We start from the raw sequence: 19,219 nt of genomic DNA, 5'->3' as shown, positions 1-19,219 counted from the left end.
CTTGACACTAAATTGGAAGGAGCTGTAGACTCCTTTGAAAGCACTGAGACCCTGCAAAGAAATCTTTAAAAATCAAAGGGTTGGGCAGCAATACAAATTTTAACAAGAGCAAATGCTGGTTTCTGGTTCTATGATCATGGTTACAAGCACTCAGTCTTCATCCATGCCAATGTGCCTGTATTGATATAGGAGAGAACTTGTTATTCCAGAGATAAATCCCTTTTAGGTAATGTATATGTAAATATATTGAGTCTCAATTGGTCCACAAGTCCTATAAATACTTTAGTACAGTTCTTTTAAATGTTTGGTGCAGATGCTGGCAGAAAAAAATTCTACTTTCCTTATTAATAAGCATCTCAGAGATTTGTTCTTCATCCTGTGAAATAAAATCAGAAAATAATATGCTATCCAAAAGCTGACAGCTATTTATCTACATAGTTTTCTAGTGCATTTTGAGTTATAAACTAAGAAAGTACCTATCCACATAGAATTTCTATGTGGGAAAACAGGGACAATATATGATATTTTTATATTAGGTCTACACCAGAAAGAATCTTTTTGCAACCAAGAGCAACAGAATGCATAAATATTCTAATTAGAGATCTAAGTTTAGGATAGCTATCTTGACAGTACAGATGTGTGACTGAGTCATTTTAAACTCTAAGTGTTCATTGCTGTTAAATCTATATACTCATTCCTACTTTCATAACTAATCAAGTTGACATTTCACGTTTGAGACATGCAGATTTGAAGTCTGTCTGCTGATTCCTTTAAAAGCGTAATAGTTGTGTGATTAAACATTTCAGGGGGATAAAAAATATTCATGCTCAAGCCATGTTATCAGAACTTAAATGAGTGATGACTTAAAAAACAGTATAAATACAGAGTTAAAATGCAGGGCTTTTAAACATCTGCATACGGAATTGAAATAAATAATAAAAATAAAATCTTAAATTAAAGTTTCTTAGATAAGAAAGTAATTCAGATATAATAAAACACCAGAATAGTTTTGTTTCATTCCCACTGAACTAGCATACAATATCACAATGAAATAAAATAACACCTGGTTAAAGAGTTTGAGATGCCTTTTGTGTCAGATGCATTTTTGAATCTTGAAAACATCTGTATAATCTATTCATCCAGGGCATCACTATTTTTGCTCTTTTACATTTCAATTTAAAAAAGCACATAAGATTCTGATTACTATAAGAGTTGTTCCATCTAAAAATTGCAGTACTAGATATTTTTCAAATCAAAAATTATATTGTTAAAAGTTCCATGTCTTGGATATGAGCAGAAAAAATTTAACACGAGTGACTTACCTAAAAAATCTGATGAGAAATTTTCTTGATTCATAGATAAGAAACAACACATTGATGCTTTTTTTTTTCTAGGCTTTATTCTGAAATGGAATAAAAGGAATTAGTCCCTTAACTTGGTAGTGGTTCACAGAGATGACTGTCCACTAAAGCAAAGGTACAGTATTCAAATGTTGGTTCTGTTGCTATTAAATTCTAGCTCCAAATGAATGATTCTGATTTTAAGGTTATAAATTGCATGTCTTTTTACAGGAGAATATACAGGTACAGTAGGCATAAATGAATATAAATACTCCTCATATTTAAAGAACTGTAAACATGTTTGAATTTCAACAAATAATAAAAATATTAATATAAAAAAGCTAAATTATTTTATATTAGAAAACTAACAAGACCTCTCAGAAACCCCTTATTTGAATTTTACAAAATTACAACTTTTGATTATGTTATGTTTCATTTATACTACATTAAATTTAGTAGAGACCTTCCCTCTGCTTTCCTTCACTCACCTATTGTTCAAACCAGAAGGATGATGTGACTGGTGTATTTTTTTAAACATCCTGCGTATGCATCAAATAGAAAGTTTCAAATAACATACTAGGAAACTTCTTGTGTTCAACCTGATTTATATCTAGGTGCCCCAAATACAAAATTGTGTTTGGCAATAGATGAAACAGAAGATGGTGATATGGTAAAATATGCCTGAACAGCTGTATGAATAGCCTGTAGCAGTGTAATGCTGTGATGCCAGCTTCATTCAGACCTACAGAGGGGTCAGCTGAACCTCTCGTCTCATCTAAGGCTGCTCTATGTCCCTGGACAAACAGCTGAACATAAGCAAAAAGCTTCCTGTTACAGTTAGTGCTAACATGCACTTGAAATCTCATGGAAAATAATACTAACCACATTTTTGTATTTATTCATAATAGCCTGTTAGAAAACATAAAAATATCCCCTAGTAAACCTTTCAGCAAGGAAGATAAAATCGTCAATATCACATTACTCCTGGAAAAGAAACCCTGTCATTAAAATTACCCTGCTGGTTTAGAACTGGCAATACTGGCAGCTGGATGGGACTCCTCCCAAAACTGAAACACTCTGACTCCAAGAGGAAATACAAAGGTGACCACAACAGCAAAGGAAGGGGAATTTACTAGGAAAGATGTATGGAACTGCTTCTAATTGTTTATTATTCACATTTTCCATAATAGTATTACTTTTTTATTTCCTTTTCTTTCCTGTAAAAATAAAATATGAATTAAAAAATTATTTCTTGATTTGACAGATATGATTTTCATAATTTTTAAATTGCCAGCTTGCTTTTTTTTTTTTTTTTTTTTATTTAATGTTGCAAATACACATCATATATTACATGGTGTGGGACATGTTCTATCTGTCTGACTCATCATACCCTGTGCTGTATAGGTAAATTAAGTCAACCAAGCTACATAGACACTGATCTCTTACAGGAATATGCAAATGATACATACAGTCTTATATTCCATGCATTCTGCACCTAAATTGGGACAAAAATCTCATTCCACAGTATCCCCGACCTTTGGAAGGAAGAAGTTCTGCAAACACAGTCTTTCCAGGTGATTCATATTATGTACTGTCAGTTTTTAATCATACTTCTGTTACACAAAAAGAACAGCTCTTCATTCCTCCCACAACATTCTCTTCTGTACACAACTCAATCCTTAGACTTATATGGTCTAAAACTGAACACAGAATTTTCAAAATAGTTAAGAAAATTAATTCGTATGATGGATTTTGTCTTCCTTGTATCATATACAGCACTCATGTTGGTCTAATCTTCCCCTTTCACTAATGCCACCTAAGAACACCCTCAAGCCATCCATTTCCACAAACAGCTGTTGTAGCATGTGAAATAGCTTGACAGAAAATATTCTGGCTGGCAATCATAGAGGTAGCAGAACTGCCAAACAATGTACAAAAAATAAGTCATTTTGAACTCTTCTTCTCTGGAGGGCTCTGTTAAATATGGGAATTAAATAGCAAAAGGATAAGATAAAATGGTAATATCACTCTGGGTAAGAGTTCACTCCAGGACAAATTCTGAACAGTATATGTGTTAAACTACACACCTCCACTTGTACACACATACACCCACATCCCCACGCACTGACACTTATGAAAGTCTCTGACATGTATTCCTATATCATCTAAGATGTACCCTCTTTTGTATATGCTAATATGGGTAATACATAAAGGTGCACTTTTAAAAATTTTCGAAGAGTCTTTTAAATCATCGTGTTTTAAAGCATCTGTGGTTATTTTTTTCATTTCTAAATCTCTGCATCGTAAATATGCTGCCTTTTAGGATGTCACTCTCCTGACTTTAGGATGTCACTCTCCTGACTTTTATTAATGAGTTTTCATTTGAATTCTAATGAATTTCCAAAAAGGAACATACTAGTTTAATCTCAGATGTAGCTAGTATTTTACTAGAGCACAGTGTCTGGACATTGACAGAGAGACTTGATGCTGGTTTTATCAAGCTATATAGTGATAAACAAAGACCTTATAGACCCATTCTTGGTGATATTGATGCTAACTCATAAAATCAATTCATTTCAAAACTAACAAATTGCTAGGCCATAGCCATAATTTTTCTCCACTAAAGGTTTTGATTCATTTAGCTCTACCATGTGATTTTCATTACTGTTAAGTACAGTTAGCCCTTGTAGATAAATGAAGATGGAAAATGCAGAATACAAAACAGACTTGTCATAGTTTGATGATGTGAAAGCAATAATTCTATTTAATTTAGAAAAATATTGGTCTGGACTGATTTCTGTTTTCTCTCTAAATTTGGCAGTCCTTGAGCTGATGGACACTTCTCTGTTTTTGCTAAATACCTTTCTATATAACATGTTTTAAAGGGTTGTATGACTACTCCTCTTTCAGTAGTAAGCTAAATGACCGAACAAAGAGAATGTCCTAGGGCCAGCCTTCCCAATGGAAAAGCCCTAGCACCTGACAGGTAGGTAGATTGCAATGGATGAAGTAAATGTAGGGGTTTTATAACCTACAAAGAGGTGGAAGGTTGGCTTCTCATAACCTCCCCCTTACAGTGACTGTATTGCTGAGCATGGGTTAGGTTTTGCTGCTCTTTAATGATTTATATCAAGCAACAATCTTTAGCACAGGAAATCTTTAGCACAGGAAATCTTCACACAGGACTTTTGTTTTCAAGAAAAGAAGAGAATTCAGGTGAAGATAAAGCTGTTATAGGTGACTCAGTCAAAGCTGATATAAGTGAATCACTGAGCTCAACAACAAAAAAAAAAAACTTAAGAAACAAGTACAAAATATTCACTCTGTACTATTTTGGAAAGGCTCTTCAAATAAATATAGGAAATTCTTGAGCAGGTTCCTCTGGAAAATTTGAAAAGGTATCATGAGATGGAGACAGAAGGAGACAGAAATAAAAAAGATGCATGAATTTTAGAGGTCACTATGGTGTTTTCTAAGTTGATCAAGATATTCTAATAGCCTCTCTAAAAACTGATTAAATCAGAATTAAATAACAGAGTATTACCATGCTTTGATATAAATAAACCACATGCTCTTAACCTTATTTCATCTTTGCAGATATCATTATTATTTATTAAATAAATAATATAAACATACAATCATTGTTGTGCAAACACAGTTTAAGCAGCATTATTTCATCCCTACTAAATTTACTTGTACTCTTGAGGGTTTTAAAATATATCAGTGACTGCTATTTTTTGAGCTTATATCTGGTCCTTCCAACTATCTCCATGTGTTTTCTCTAATTATACTTCCATTAGATTCAATTGCAGAAAGAACTCTATACTTAATTTGATGAAGACCCTACTTACTGTCTAGAAATAAAAATCTTTTGGTTATCTCCAAGATTGAGTAAGAAGCTTCCAATTACAAAATAGCAATCAATGATGAATAAATAATCTGAACATTTACTTTGTTTATCACTGATGTTCTCCAGTGATACTTAAATGCCACTGAAGTGTGTGGTTAAGAAACAACTTTCTATGAACATAATCATCCATAAATAGCTAAATTGATGACTCTGCATTGTTACATAAATAGAACTCCCTGTTCTTGTCCAACTAATCATGTTTGCATACTGAAAGACCATTAACACAGAATGTTATCCAAATTATTACAAATTTACCAATCTCTCATTTAGGGTTTCACTCAACTTCAGGACTTTGCCAACTGGAGCTCAGAAGATTTGTGGCATTCGTATACTGATGCGGAGAACAGAGAAAGGAACTGATCTCATATTCTTGCTAGTTAAGTATTATTCCATTCCCTTCCTCTGTTTTGGGCAAACACAAATAGGTTTGTCCAAATTGGGATGTAGGAAGTGTTACAGGGGTTGGTCACTCTACAGACTGCTTCTAAACAGTAAAATGGCCAAGATTGCTTCAGTTTCAACAGTTTGTATCCTTCCTACTACTTCAACAGAATCCAGAATCATTCAACCAGACAAGTTAGACTCTCAGCCTTAATTACCCCATGTATCCATGTCTCTTTCCTTCCATCTTGCAAAATGGAGTCTGAAGTTCACCATTTATAGATACCAAAGTGTTTGGGCTGCAAGAGAAAACAAAACAGAAAAAACACCGGCAAGACAGTCTTCTCAGCTTTATAAGGAGTGTCTCTCCCTCTCTTTTGTTTACAGCATAGACACAGTCTCCGTGTCTTCTTCTGTCTTTTTATTTTGGATGTGTTCACATCTGAAATGAAAATTCTGCTGAACTTCAACCAAAGTTTTCATTTTAAAAGTAAAGGGAAAAAAAAAAAGAACACATTCCCACCCCAAAATCCCCAAACCAACACCAAGCCCAAACAAGCTTTTAAAACTACTAAATCAATATCCTTTAATTAGAAGGTTTTTTTCTCGTTTCTCTAAGATATGTATTTAAAGTCAATGCCTTTGTATTGAAGGGAGAGATAATTCAGTCCAATCTACTGCTTGAGTCAGGACCAACAAAGTAAGATCAGTCTTCATTCAGCCAGAGTAGGATTAACTCCAAGGGTGGAGATTACACAGTCTGGGCTTTGATGTGCTCCTCCAAGAACACTTTGACTGTTTTCTTGTAATCACACATCAGGTAGCTGAAGAACACAATTAAAACCGCCTTGACTTTGTCTTCCCTTGTCTCAACAAATTAAAATGAATTTCAGTAATGGTTATGGGATTTGTTCCTTGTAGGAACTGCCTCCAATTGAAATAAAAAAGGAAGAAGTCTTTAAATAAATGTGCAAGAATATTTGGTTGAAATTTGCAAGGAAAATTGTGAAAAGCATTCACACTAGCCCCAAGACCTCTTTTGCTCTATTGATAGTTCTGTATGCAATTTAAATGTAATTGGAATAGGTTTTTTCCACACATTTTCCGTGTGATGGAAATTAGTCCCACTGTAAATTATAATATTTCATATTTTCATCTTTACCTACTTCAGGTGATTGAAGAAGCTAGTGGGCATTCTGAAATGAGATCATATCACACTGTCAGAAGGCCATGCAGAATTATGAAAAACTGCATCTTAGAACCTTTTTATTCTTTATGATGGCTAGCACTTTTCTATCAAAAAAGTAGTAACTCCAGTTAGTCCAATTTGGAGTGAATAAAATCACAAAAATAACTTGGGATGAATAAAACGAGAAAAATATGCTAGGTGGATTTATACGTATTTTTATGGTGTTTCCATCTCTCCAATATGTCATTTATTATTAACTTTTAAACCATTTTTTTTCTTCTAGAGAAATTCTACAGGTACAGATACTTAGAATGCTTGTAGTACTAGCAAAGACAATGTTAGAAGAAAGAGGTGGTTGGGTTTTTTTTCAATAATTAAGCATTTGACTATAAAATCCCACTGTGGAAGACTATAATTTTAAACACTGAATTTCTTAAAGCTCAAAAGTAGATGTTTGCTTGTCTTTTGCACATGAGAGACAAGGAAATTTTCATACTGAGTTTAAGATATTTTGCTACATATCACTTCTATTTATAATGCCTAAATGAGTCTGACAGGGAAAAAAGACAAGGAACCTAGATACACATTTGTATTTTAAGAGTTTCCCCTTCTGTCAGTAGCTTTGATTACTTGATAGTCATCACAGTGACCACCACATATTTCCTGTGAATATAACTGAGGAGGACTGATTGACACTGACTGCTACCAAATTAGCATTTCCATGGCAGCCAACATCAATTACCATCAGTGATGGGATGCTCATCTAGGAGAATCTGAACAGCATTGAAATATAAACCATATCATTTAGGTTACAACTGCAAAAGAAACATTAACAAATAGAGAGGAAAAATAAAGGAAAAATAACCTAATGTCACTGTCACTACTAGCTGTATATTTGCTGCTATAAACAAGAATAAGTATCATTAGGAAGTAACAAAACATGAAGATTTTGCTCTTTTTATTTTCATCAATATCTATTGTAAATGTAAATCTTTATGCTATAAAAAATGTCTTCCATAAATATTTACACAAGGAATTGCTTTTTTCAAATTCAATGTGTTTAGGTTCTTTTCTTGTTATAAGTCTCTTAAATATTGAATTTCTGATAGGTCTAGGAGATTCAGAAAACTTGAGTAGACTCATATCTTCATTTTCTTTGAAACATATGTATTTGATGAGAATCTTGTTAAGATGTTCAGGGTTTTTTTCTCTGCTACTCTAAGTTTTTATTATTCTAACCTGCTACTAATTTAAAACCTTTTAGTTAAGATTTGGATACATCATCTGAAATTAGGTTAAGACCTGAGCTACCATTTTTCTTTGAAAACAAAGGACTCCAGGACTGCAGGAAACTCTACCAGATTTCCATTCAGATATGACTCTAGGAGGCCAAAAGGTGGACATTGTTGATTTTTGAGACAGCCAAAATGGGTAAGTTCAAACTCATAACCAGCGCAAGGTAAAACGGTTTCATCTTCTCGTGAAAAAGTTGGGGAAGGAGAAAGTAGGCAAAAAGATTTATTTTCTTTTCAGTTATATTTTCAAAATATTTTTCTTTCACTTTTTGTAAACTGTTTTTTGAAACATAGCTGAATGTACAGTACCTATTTAAAGAAACCTGCCTACTGTATTCAAAATCAATAAGAAAGGGTTGCTAGTTACAGTGAGGTATAACTAAATAAGAGTGGAAATTTGGACTTGACTACTGAGAGTTTAAACAGAAAGGCAGAATTTTTCTAAGCTCATGAAAACTCATGTCTGCAACCTCTCTGACCCCAAAGCATTCATATTTTTGTTTGAACTCCAGCTTAGACAATGGGTTTGTGACCTAGCTATGACTTAATGTGTTGTGGTAGTGTTAGATAATATAGTTATTAGGATTGCATGTTTTTCAATTGGCAGAAATAAACCCAGTTTATCACTTTATTTCCTTAGATGTTGAGTTACCTGAATTATTTTTTATTTGTCAGGCAGACTCAGAAGTAAGACCGTTGTTCAGTTAATACTGAAATATTAGTGTTTATTTATTGTATTTTCCAGCCCTGCAGGAAAACCATAAACTACTGTGCTCTCTCCCTGTTGAGTAGCTATAACCTGAAAGACTGGTATGCAAAGTGTAAGCATCTATAAAACAGTGGATAAGTTTCCCCCAGTTAATATTACCATTTGAAATACTCCAAAATATAACTGATGCTAATAGTTTATATCCTATAGGTTAGTGTCAAGTAGTTTAGTGAATCTACATCATTATTTTGTGTTGAATTGCAGCATACATGGGATCTGAAGGAATACATTCCTCTCAACAGTCTATAAACCCAAGCAGGTTCACAAGCATGCACATGTACATATTTATTTAGTTGCTGGGGAGAATCAGAACGGGAGATATTCTCCTTGACAGTATCTATAATACTAAATAAAAAAGTGCCAGAAGCCTGTGCCTATCCCCAAGGCAGTCCACCAGTTTATACTCAGAGTTTTGACTGTCTCATTATACTTGAAATTGTTATTGCTGAATATTTTTATCTTGGAAAAATCCACTTGGAAAAGTATACAGATAAGAACTAGGGAATGAACTTGGTTTTTAAGTTCTGTGTAACTCATATAAGTAGCACCTTTTCCAGGTTTATTTCTCATGTGAATCCTGTGACAATTACTGTAAAGGGCATGAAGAGTTCACATCTTCCTTGAACAACAGAACAGACAGATATCGTGATAAATAGATACTGACTGAATTTCCAGTTTGCCTAAACCTGCGGGTGGCTCTTAATGTATTTGTAGTTCAAAATCTATAGATTTCCAAACAATCAAAACTCTTTATTGTGTTCCCATTTCATATTGCCCCCCCACTTGGTATTTTTATTGAAATACTAGTATGATAAGGAAGGAGAAGGGAATTAAGTGTGGGAAAGGTGATGTGTCCCCACACACTTCTTACTTAAAATAATTGTGATCTTACTGTTAAAATATTGGCTTCCTATAAATTAATATTGCTTCAGAATTGTTTGCAGCATTACATAGATTACATCTGACACCTCTGGAAAGCTTGTTTGTGCCCCAGGCATCTCTATATGTGCCTGCAATATTGACAGTATGAGTCATGTGGGTAAATATTTACATACCTTCTGCAAAATGTGCTGAGGGGCAAATCAAAAAACAGAGTTTTCTCTGCTGGAAGTGAAGGGGAATTTGCTACAGAGAAGCAATTGCACTGATCAGGCACAGCATGCTTGGTATTGAAGGAATTTCTCTCTCTGTCCATCCTGTGTACATTTTCTTGCAGTGACTCTGACCCTTTTTGAATACCTTACTGTCTCTGCATTTTTGCTGTGTATAAAAGATTATGCATATATTGATAGCAATTCTTTCTTCCTTATTTTTTAATACTGTTTGTCAAGACCGAATTCCTAAAGGTCTCCTGGTTTTATCCATGAAGATTCAATTTCTTTTTACATACTTGTCCTTTCTGGAATACTTATTACAGTATATTCCTTCTTGCTGACAATATGTGGGATTAAGGGTTTGGAGGGGCAGGTGGGTGGGGGATGCTGAAGTTTTTGGGTTATTTTTTATTTGTTTCATGAGTTTTGTTGTTGTTTTTTGGGCTTTTTTTGTTTGATTTTTGATTTGTTTGAGGGGTTTGGGGTTTTTTTCAGATTTTAAAATGTGTCTTTCTTTCAGAACTCAAGAAACCCTTGAAATTTTTTCAGCTTTCCCTTTCCATCTTCTGCTCATATCCTATAGAAAAATAATGCGGTTGGAACTGATATGTCTACATAAATGTATTTGGTCTATAAGATGTTTCATCCAATTTTACTTTTCTTTGCAGTACAAAATATATTTTTTTGTGAATTAAGATAATTAGTTCTTTTCCAGTTAATTAATAGAATACTAGAATTCTTTATTTGGAAATATTAACACTTATGCTGTAAAAAATGAACGCTAATTTACTCAAGTACTTTTATATTATTACATAATAATTTAAAGTTTTAAGGATTTTTTTATGTTTATATCCTTATTTTCTACAGGATTACATCTGCCGGTTGATGGAAGCAACAGTGAAGACAAGATATCTGGATATCTACAGATCAGAGGATTCATAATTCCATAGTATTATAAATGTAAATTAGGTGGAATTCACAGTATGTGTGTTAGATGAGACAAAAAACTAGCTTGCTTGCAAATACCCACTAATCTTGTTATGAGAAGCTGTCCTGCTCTCATGGAGTCTCTGAGAAATCATTTATTTACTGGGCTTACTTATGCCTGGTTTCATGTTGGAAAATATTTGCCTAGAAATTAAAAATGATTTGGAGTTTATAGAATTATTTGCTTAAATTTGTTATTTTGCTTAAAAATAAGCAAAATAACAAATTAAGAAAAAAAAATGATCACACTAATATTACAGAACAAACCAAATAATTTTGATTAGTTTCTGATTTAGACCAGAAAAAATACAAGTGACTTCTTAGAGAATCAGGAGGTTTTGCTACCCCTGAAAGATAACACACTGACACACATTGCTTTGTCTTGACTTATACCTAATGGGACAAATGTCACATCTGTCCTTGAAGCTTTGTCACTGCTTTGGAGAAGAAGGAAATTCCTCTTAATCAGCATGGTCTCAGAGGTCTGTGCTAACACAGACTTGTGGTGGCTTCTAAACCAAAGTTTTGGTCCTATGCCCACTCAAAAGGAATCTGGTCTGTCTGTACAAGTAAAGATACCAAATATAATTGTACTTAGTACAATTATAATGAAATAGAAAGTCTATTATATTCATAAAGTCATATTGTATAAGGTGATATTCTCTGTTGACCTTGGTGTCCATGACTGTATCACTGATAAATAAAAAAAGTGTATAAGGAATGAATAAATAACCTGTTTCAAGCATCGAGGACAGTTAAGACAGACTACCTCACATTTCTATTACTAAAGCTTGTCCTGTGTAATACAAATTTTCTCTGGACATAACCACTGGGATATTCCAGAAAGAAGTGAAGAGACAAACTCACTGTTTAAGACAGTGGGCAACTGGAGTCCACTGTTTAGATGTGCTTTTTGGATATAGCTCAAAATCTGGGAATTGAAAACATATTGCTGGATTGGACAGTCAAAGTCAGTTGGATGTTAACACAAGTGAGGTTAGCTAGGCAAAGTATAGTCATTTACTTAAACAACAATCCATTGCCTATGAAAATTAACTCTAGAGAGAGAATTTAGTTATTTATAGTCTGATTGGAAAAGCTGCACAGGAATGTAGCAGGATAATATAACCCATTAACATAGCTGTCCAGATGGCTGAACTTTTGTTTCAGTACTATGAACTGTGAAACTCAAGTTCAGTAGCAGACATAGATGCCAGTACATTAGAACTCACAAGAGAGCATAAGTCTTGAGGCAAGAGCTTTCTGTTTTTAGTTCTTATGTACATTTCCAGCTTGACATACGGCATGCAATTTGGGCCCCACATTTTTGGCATGTCAGTCCAGTGAAAGGCTAAGAGAGAATTTGCCAATAATTTTACAAAGAGATCTTGACTCAAAATTCCTATTAACAGCGAATCAGAGAAATGGGGGGGGTTGTGACGGAAAGAATATAAAATATTCTTCCATGTGAGCATTTTCCAACTCACAGTAAGCAATCATTGAAGCCTACTGTGTTCACTATTATGAAAACCATTTATGCATAGTTAGAGCTCCTATGTAAAATTGACCAAATAATGAAATGAAAGCTGTTCTGAGTAACTCTTTGCTTTACTCTAAAAAAAGCAGTTAATTGCTTCCGGGTATATTAGAGTTTATTGGTATTGTACAGATGTGTATAATCACTGCTTTTCCCTGTTTGAATAGCAGCCATCTGTTTGTCTTTGAATGACTGCAGCATTTAATAAATACACTTCTGTCTGTATCTGAGAAATATTCACTCTTTCTCTGCCAGTGGAAGCAGGATGGCAAGACACAAAATGATCTTCATCTATTAATACCAACTAATGTATATAACTATTGTAACTGGCTGTCCTGATTTTGATGAGGTAGGTTTAATTTTCTTTGTAGTAGCTTATACAGAATTATATTTTAGATTTGTGCTGAAAACAGTGTTGATGATACCCTGATGTTTTAGCTGTTGCTGAGCAGTGCTTGCAGAGCATCAAGGCTTTTTCTGCTTCTTTTCATGCCTTCTCACTATCAAATAGGATAAGGCTGCATAAGAAGTTAGGCAGGGGACAGAACTGGGACTGCCGACCCCAACTGACCAAAGGGCTATTCCACACAGGACATTGTATTCAGCAGTAAGAAGTGAGGAAAGGGTTAGCATCAGCAGTTGTGGCCTTTGTCTTCCCAAGTATCTGATACAGAGGATGAAACCCTGCCTTCCTGATAACTGAACACCTGCCTGCTGAGAGCAGTCGGGAATGAATTCCTCTTTTTGCTTTGCTGGTATGAGCAACTTTGTCTTTCTCTATTAATCCATCTCTATCTCAACCCACATTTTTGCACTTTTACCCTTATAAATCTTTCCCCCATTCTTCTGTAAGGGAGCGAGTGAATGGCTGTGTATTGTTTACCTGCCTATGAGGTTAAACTATGACAACACAGACTTAGACCAATACAATAGTTTTTGAAAGAGCTCCTATGATGCAGTAAACTCAACTGTGCTAAGTAGATGTCAATAATTTTTAGCATTTATAGAAATTGTACTTGGGATTCTTTCTCCTTTCATCAATACGTAATAATTTCCTAAGAATTGCTTAGGGAATTTTTGCATTATCTGTGTTCCTATTATTTAGTTAAAGAAGAAAAAAAAAAAAAAGAGAGAGAAAAAAAGGAAACTCAGTAAATTTACTCTTAAATGTACAGGAGCCTGAGAAGCCAGAATGCTACAGTAACTATGTTATTGTTGTCACTGAGAGTTTTTCTTTTAATGTTGAGTACCACTTCAGAAATAAATGAACTATAGTCATGGAGAATATGCATGATTTTAAATAAATTAAAAAAGCAGTTATTTGATCTTTAGATATTTTTTACCTGAAAGCTGAGTATATAAGAATGAGCTCTTTATGCTACCTCTAAATTTCCAAATACAGGCATTGACAAGTGCAAATTATGTAAGATACCAACTACTTTTAAAATTTTGACAGTCAGTAGGGGAACAGTAGAAGATTTCATATAGATTAACTTTGAAATGTGCAACACTCTGCAATAAATATCTCTAATTTTTTATACTTCATTAACAGCTACAGCCAAATACAGAAATTCCAGATATCACTTTTGAAGTAATATGCATAAACTGGAGAGTATCAGGATCAACCTTATAATGTATGATAGTGAATAATTTAATGGTTGATGCTTTCAAAGAGTTGCATTTAATTTTTGACTTATTCAGTGTTATTAAGAACTACTGAATTAGACTCTTCTGACCATCCTGTTGTGCTTTATGATGGAAAAAGCATGAAAATGGTAATTTCCCTTGCTATGAAGAAGTCAAAGTTTTTGAGGCCAGTCCTTTTTAAAATGAATTTACCTGTCAAGGAGACCATAAGAAAAAGAAAGTAAAAACTACTGTTAAATAAGATGGAGCTGCACAGATGGTTATATCTGCAAAGCTCATCAGTGGAATTCTTTTGAGGGTTCTTCAGTCCCAGCCTTCCCCAGAGGTTTTGGGGCTCAAGAACAAGACAGATCCAGCACAGCCAGGTGTGGACCCCATCCAGCCAGTGGTGGTGGAAAGAGACTCCTAGGCAGAGCTGCAGGACGGTCACAGGTGAGTTCCACCCCTACCCTTGAACTCTGCGTTCAGCTGAGTGCAGCCCTGCTCTGCCTGGCCCTACTGAGCCAGACCCCATAAGAGGTCTGACCTCCTGGACTGGCCTGCACCACCCTGTCCCTGTGGCACTCCATGTATGTCCCAGGGCTGGTCTGACCCTGTTCACCTCATTGGGCCTGATGCTGAGGCCATAGCTCCCAGCACCTCTGCTGTTCCTGAAAATCAGCCAATGGAAAATTTATACTCATCTGTCTTCCACACATGCAAAACAACATTCACAAATATTTGCAGTATTTCACAGACATGTCTAAACATTTCAGATGCGATAACTGGTCCTGGTTTTAACTTTTTCTCATATTTGATCACAAAATTAATATCATGCTTTTAACCAGAATCTCTACAAATGTGATAAAAATGGCATACTGTTTGGCCTTGTTCCATGAACCCTAGTACTACATACATCTTGCATAACTTGAGGTACTTCACTAACAGATTGTCATATAAGTTTTCAGTGGAGGAATATAAGTTCTTTCAGGGAAAGATTCAGCTGTTCTGGGGATGTTAATTCCTATCCTGAGGTGGCTATTTTGCTATATGAACTGTTGGTTCTGAATAAGACAATGTCTTAAATTAGACATCTAAGTGTCTAGAGATATCTCTTGGTCTTTCCTTTGAGGACAAGATAAGTGTTATGAGCATTTACAAGTGATTGTCAGTTAAAAGAATTCCAAATGTAAATCCTTTTTGAAATATAGCTGCATTATCAATCTCCTTCTTTCTTCAAAAGAAGAAATTAATCTTTTATTTGAAAGAACACATACCTCAAATTTTGTGCATATATTAAGATCATATACCCAAGCTACATATGAACAACCATGACTTTTTTAAAAAAGTGAGGGTATTAAATAATAACACAACTGTTAATAATAATTATATTTTTAAAACAAACAACAAAACAAACAAACGAACAATCAAAAAAATCTGCTCATAACTGTATAATATGATCCAGACTAAATTTGAATGCATGAATATCACATTTAAGGAGGAAAAAAATCATCAAAATTGAAAAAGATCAAGTAATTAATTCTGGGTTCATTTTGACCTAAGTATATGAGCACATCACTAAACATAAATTCTAATATAATATAAAACAGATTGTTGTTCAAACACTTATTCCTCACAACCTTAAAACAAAGGGTTCTTGAAATAATTGTGAGACCATCTTCATTCTTTAACAAATTTATGCTTTTAAAAAGCATGCATCTAACTGAAAGTTTAGAGTCTTATTTTGTTGGTTATGCAATAACTGCAACTATTATTTTCTGGTTTTCCTTTTATTCTTTAAATTACTGATATTTTTCTCAATTCAATTTTGCCTCAACAAACTTTAGTTTTGGGAATAATTTATTTTAATAGCTAGGCATTCTGAGAAGTAGAAATTCTCCTCAAGTTTCCTAAATGCAAGAAAAGCCACATGAAAAATCAATTTATCGATAAAATACACAAGCCACCACATGATCAGCCAATTGTGCATATTGCCTTCTTTACTATATCCTGCTGGCATTGATCTTGTTTCTAAGAAAAGAATTTACTGGGGTTTTATTTTTCATTTTTTATTTTGCTCTTTGGTTAATTTATGTGGTGGGCATATTTGTGGGGGGCTTTATTTTTTTTGTAAACAGATCAAACACCAAAGGCTGGTCATGTCCTTTATTTTATCTGCTTGTTTTTAATTTAGACTTATAAAATATAACAGTTAAGTGAATTGAAGGGCAGAAAAAAATTCACATTAGAGCTGGCTGAATATTGGCTGTGAATGCGAGGGTTACCTTAATTGGGTGGTGAGGGAGTAGTTTTTGATAATTACTTTGGTTGGTATTGATTTATTCTGCATAAGCATACCAAGTTTTGCCCCTTTGTCTAATAAGTCAGGAGCCTAAAAGGAATGGAGAATAATATGTTTTATTATCAGTTATCAGGTACACGTTTAATGTATGCTATGGGGGAATCTAGACAGCACCTTCAGGCAATGATATGGGTAGCAATAGCTGTAGATATAAATGGGAGTGCAAAGACTAACACACACACAGACACACAGGGAAAAAAAAAATAAAATAAAGAAAAAGAGAAAGCTTTCTCATGCTAATAGGATGTTTGTGTTCTTCTTCCTCTTAGAAGCCTTACCTTTTCTAAGGCTCTCAGCAGTAACTTCCAGCAGGGTTCTCATTAATATAAATTCCTGTGTGCTTGCAGAGCTTTAAATTACACTTGTTAATGCACACGTTGCTCTGCATGTGAATTTTGTGGGATCAAACCCAAGGAGCAATTATGATGATAGATGTAAATACTAGAATGTGTGGAGGCCATTAATTAACTGTGTGGATGTGTTACTACAAATGCTTCTTATCACATGGATTTTTATGTTTTTCTCTCTCATATCTTCTGACTATTTACAACATTTGACAGAAAGGCAAAAATCTAAAAGAAATTAACTCTTTGTATGTTTTGTGAAAATATGAATCCAGACAGAGAAGGTAAATGTCAGTAACAGTCTCACAGAGAGAAAGTATTTTAGATTCCACTTTGCAGGGAAACACACGTACAAGGTCACAACTAAATAAAAATACTTCATCTTAGCTGGCTCTATGATAAAATTCACAGTAATTAATTCAGAATAATGAGGAAAAAAAACCCCTCCCTTAATTTGTTTGTTTTCAGGATAAATGTTAGTACCAGTGTGTATGATGTAGGTGTAGAATCTGAGGATATATATGTAAAGTTGACAGAAAAATAAAATAATCCTACAGATCATGATCTGTCATGTTGGTCTTTGAAAATAATTACTGGGTTTTTTATAAGTTTGATTTGAATTCTGGTTATCCTTCTGAGCTAGAAATATGTTCAGCTGTAAGATTTATATAAACATACAGAGCAGCCATGCACTGCATTTATAGGGTCCAACATATCAAGGTGGACCATATGCCTTAAGCACATATGGTGTTTAAGCCTGTCAACTGTCCTTTATACAACTGCACTTTTAGATCCTGGAGCATCTCAGGAGATGGAATTCACTAATGCATAAGGAAAATGCTTATTGTACCTTTAAACAGAGCATAGTGATCCTATATAGCTTCAACATACAGCTGTTTTACTTGAGGACAAGGCAAAAGTTGTTCTTTAATTTCTCCAACACAGGATGGTCCTTCTAGAGAGTTTTTTTTTTTTCATATTGAAATATTATATTTTTTGATGGCAGCAATCCCTCGATCTATAAGCCATGTTTTCTCTTACACTTTTCAGTCACACTCTCTGAGAAATAGTAGATGTACCATTAAAAAGTCAGCTTATGGACATTTCATAAGGTATACTCTTTAAACCCCACAGGGAAAAAAAAATGGAACAAAACAACTCAGTGTTCAAATTGTACTTGTTAGAATTATAATCTAATTGGTTTCACTTCTTTGATTACCTTTCTGGAGTATTTAATTAGATTCTAGTTCATGGCTGATGTGTTCTCAGGCCATCTGAGACAGATCAGCCAAAGATGTCATGTACCTACCTCAACTACTGGTATTTTGCTTTTATAACTTCGTCTCTCACAGAATGATATTCGATAAAACACATACTGTAGACATTTCCAAAAGAATTACTGTGACAAGATTGCACTACTTGTTGACAGGTCAAATGTGAGACATAGATATTGTCAAAATAAATAACAAGTAACCCCATCCTACACACTTCAGTTTCCTTCACTTTTCTGCAGAATGCTGTCAGAATCCCAACACTTCTTTTTTGTTGTTGTTGTTGTACCTTGCCCAATCAACTTGGATACTGTTTCCTTAGTTATTGATTCTGGCTGGACAGGTTTTTTCAAGATGCGCTACAGTTGTCTAAGTCTTCTGTTTCAGAAAGTTTGTGCCCCAAATATCTTTACTAGCTAAACAGACTTTAGTGGTAAAAGGTATTCTAACAATGGAGTTGCACTGTTACATCTGAGCCTTTATCAGCAATGAAGATTTAGCTGTTAGATACTGAAGGATGAATTAATTATAACACAAGAGATGATTTCAAAAATGGTTCAGTTGAAAGATTTCTAAAATTTCCATATGTATTTCCTGGCTATAAGGATGACTGAGCAGCATTAGTAGCTTTGACATAGATCTATTTTAAAGATGCCGAGAATCAGATTAAGGGATGCTCATTTCCAATACTGATTTATTGAATGTGTAGGAATTCACCCATTGCTTAATTTTCAGTATTAATGAATTAACTAAATTATTTAATTATTTAAATTAATTAAATTTTGCCAGTATTCACACAAACTGTCAAATGCCTGTCCAGGCAAGTGAGCATAGGGTTAAGAGAACGATATCTGCCTTATGAATTTAAGTTTTATGATTAAAACATTTCTTTTGGATGTTGGAAGACTTGGCTCCTGGTGAACAATTTCAGGAAATAAAACTCTCAGCCTAGAGAGAATAAACTGTCATGGCTCACATTTTGGGAAAATGCTTTCTTGACTAGGTTATAAGATATTCAGATAAAAAGAAGAGAGATTCACTGCAGCCAAGTATCCAGGTCCAGCTTTTGTCTTAATACTAGCTAAGTGCATTCCCTTTAAAACATTACATATTC

Source organism: Serinus canaria, chromosome 1, assembly GCF_022539315.1.
Source record: "Serinus canaria isolate serCan28SL12 chromosome 1, serCan2020, whole genome shotgun sequence".
NCBI classification, from domain to species: Eukaryota; Metazoa; Chordata; class Aves; order Passeriformes; family Fringillidae; genus Serinus; species Serinus canaria.
The sequence above is the reverse complement of the archived record's forward strand: the minus strand, read 5'-3'. Positions refer to the sequence as shown.